A 3,443-nucleotide genomic window follows, 5' to 3' on the forward strand; every position below is an offset into this window, starting at 1 on the left:
CCAGGTGGCTCAGCGAGTAAGAGCACTGGCTCCAGTGTTGGGATGACCTGGATCAAATCCGGGCTCAGATACTCAGCACCACACCCAGAAATAATAACTGGCCGTGTAACCTTGAGCAAGTTACTTAACCCCAATTGCTTAAAAATTAAAAAAAAATAAAAAATAAAAAATGCTTGTTGATTGCTTGTTTTTCTGATTCCTATTCCGAAGCTCCCTCCTTTTGGTCAGTCATCAAAATATTTATTTAATGCTTATGCCTACTGAGTAAGTTATATTCTTGAGGATCCCCTTTGTGCTTAACTATCACCTAAAGTTATAGAACTCTTTTTTCCCAAAGTATTGCTCTTTTGCTGGAGGCGATGAGAGGGTGTGCAAATTGATCTGACCCGAATTTGGGAATTCTGTTTATGGGGCACCCTTCCCTTGTTCCCCTCTTTCTGTCTCCCATTTCCCAGCATTGCTAACTCTCACAGAAAAGAATGACTGTCTAGTTGTGTGTTGGCAAACTCTTTGGATTCATCTCTTCTATATCAGGGCCCCTCCTCCAAGTCCCTTTTCACCCTCTGTGGCTTTGGAGAAGTGATTTGATTTGAAAGCAACACATTAGGCACAACACATCCCCCCTTTATTACCATGGAGCAGGAGTAGATAAATTGCTCAGTTCTGGTCTTTGTAGTTTCTGTATGGATTGTGGCTGGGGGTGGGGATAGCACAGCTGAGGTTGTGGTCTCAGCCATCAGGATCCATGGGCTGAGTCTGAATGACAGGCTCTCAGTCACGTACTGCCTGGACCCCAGACTTGCTGTCTTAAGAAAATGTAATTATGACCACATATACTACAGACCTGATTGCCATTCTTCAATGTTTGGAAAAGGACCAAAGGGGAACTTAATTATTCTGGGTGACTTATTTGGGGGTGGGGTGTAAAGATTCTTTTCAGATCTGCAAACAGTTCTCAATTAGGCTTCATGGAGCACAGTTAGGAGAGGTCAGGGTGTAATGACTCGATCCCTCCCCACGCACTTTTCAGGCTGGAGGTAGCATGGCAGCCCTGAAAGAATACTTGATTTGGGAATCTGAGAACCTGGAATTAGATCCCAACTTTGCCACTCGCTCCTAGTGCATGTCTTCATAGTTCATGACCTCCTCTGGACCTTAGTTCTCTCACTGTAAAATGAGAGGACTAGACTAGATTATGTCTAACTTCTTTCTCAGTTTTCAATCTGTGATTCTATCGGAGATTGTCTTTTTTTTTTTGTTTTAAATATTTTTTATATATATATATATATATATATATATATTTAATCAACAAAAAAAGTGATGTTTTTTCCTTCTCACTTCTACCTTCCCAACTGGGAATAAAAGGAACTCATAACAAATGTGAATAAGTCAAGCAAAACAAATTCCTGAATTAGCCATATCCACTAGAGACTGGTTTTTCATCAAGCCTAGCAAATTTATTCTGAATCTTCCAATTCAGTATGGATCACCAAAACCTTCAGGTTCTATAATTTCCCTTACTTCCTCATAAGATCATTGGATTTTAGGCTTGGAAGGGACTCTACTGTTTATCCAGGTAAATTCACTTTTCTCCCTTCTCACATTCTTTTACCATTTTCACCATTTTTTCCTTTATTACCATCTATTTCCTTTCTCTGAATCTTTTCTCAGATCTAACCTCCAACACCTCATTGATTGCCTTCTAAATCCTATATTTGTAATAACCCCTCCTTAGACCCCTCAGGCATCTGAACCCAAATGGGGATGTTTTGTGTGAGTGTAAGGTTATCTTCTTTGATGTAATAACAAAATATTAAGTCCAAACACCTTAATAACTTGTGGACGTATCATTCACTAAATTATTTAAACCTTTCCTGAATCTATTTTCAGCATGTGCAACCTCTGAATTTTCAAAGGGCAAGGACCATGCTGGGAACTGTGCTTGTTTTATATAGTGCTTAACTTGATGCCATGGGTAGATAAATACAGTGCTGACCTTATGCTATATTGTGAAGTAGGAAAATTTTGTCCTCAAAGCCTACATTATCCCTTTCTGGTGCCCTTTAACCCACTCTCAATATGCCTACTCAGGCTACATCAGAAGAAATATGGCTACCATTCTCACTCTCCAAAGTAATGTCTTTATTGCAGAATGCCACAGCCTTTTCTCAGTATTGACACTGTAGAAAACCTTCTACTGATTCCCTGCTGCTGTTTTTCCATTTAAGAAATCCGTCTGTTTACTTTATTAACTCTTAATTAAGATATTTCACTAAAAGAAGGTAAAGCAAGAGTAATTTTGACATAACACTGTACCCATAAACCTGCGGCATCTATTACCATGGCAAAGGATATCCATCAGGTAGAGTGGGCATAAACTTAAAAGTATTATTTTAGTAAGGTTGGTTGTTGTAAGTTGTTATGTTTGCCCTTCATTTTCAAAGAGGACCATGACATCATGGAAATGATGACATGACTTGCTGTTGACTTTGATTTGAGTAAGGGAGAGCTGTGCAAGGTCACCAGCCTCACTGTCTCCTCCAGAGTCATCTGGACCCAGGAGCCAGATATTCATCAGGAGGACTGGAGATAGTTCAGGACGCAATGGGAGACCTTGGCCCTCATAGGTATGGTCTTTTTAGATTTTCACTTTGAGTGAGGTAATGCCCATTCAGTGAATAGACCTCTTTAAGAAGTGAGTCAAGGGATGGCTAGGTGGAGCAGTGAATAGAGCACCGGCCCTGGAGTCAGGAAGACCTGAGTTAAAATCCAGCCTCAGACACTTAACACAAAAACTAGCCATGTGACCTTGGGCAAGTCACTTAACCCCAACTGCCCTCTAAAAAGCAAAAAAAAGAAAGAAGTGAGTCAAGGGGATGACCCCTTTAATAAAAAAAAATAAATAAAATAAATTGGGAGGGGAAGACCCTCAGGGTTGCTAGTCAAAAGAGAAATGTTACTCTTGACATTTACTCTGAGCTGGGAAGGCCCAAAAAATAGCCATTAAATAATGGCTTGAGCTTGGGCAGGGACCTGTTGTGGTCCAATCTATGAGCTCCAGAGTAGAATGAGTTTAAAGTTTAGTTTTTGAGAAAATAGAAAAAGCAAGCAAGCAAGCAAGAAGCAAGCAAGAAAGGCAGGAAGGCAGGCAGGCAGGCAGGCAGGCAGGCAGGCAGGAAGGAAGGAAGGAAGGAAGGAAGGAAGGAAGGAAGGAAGGAAGGAAGAAAGGAAGGAAGGAAGGAAGGAAGAAAGAACAGAAGGAATCTAGCCAATAAATCCCAAGTTAACTGGACAGCTTCTGGCCATCAAAATTTACCTTCCTTTGGAGAAGAGGAGATGGAGAGGGCGAGGGTGATCTGAGTTACCCAACTGTCCACGTCCCCATTCAGGCAGCTCAGACTACTCACTGGTTGTGTTTGTCCTTCATTTTCAAAGAGGACCAT

This window comes from Petaurus breviceps, unplaced genomic scaffold (assembly GCF_028583685.1).
Source record: "Petaurus breviceps papuanus isolate PSGF00001 unplaced genomic scaffold, PetGlider_PUasm1.0 229, whole genome shotgun sequence".
Classification (NCBI taxonomy): domain Eukaryota; kingdom Metazoa; phylum Chordata; class Mammalia; order Diprotodontia; family Petauridae; genus Petaurus; species Petaurus breviceps.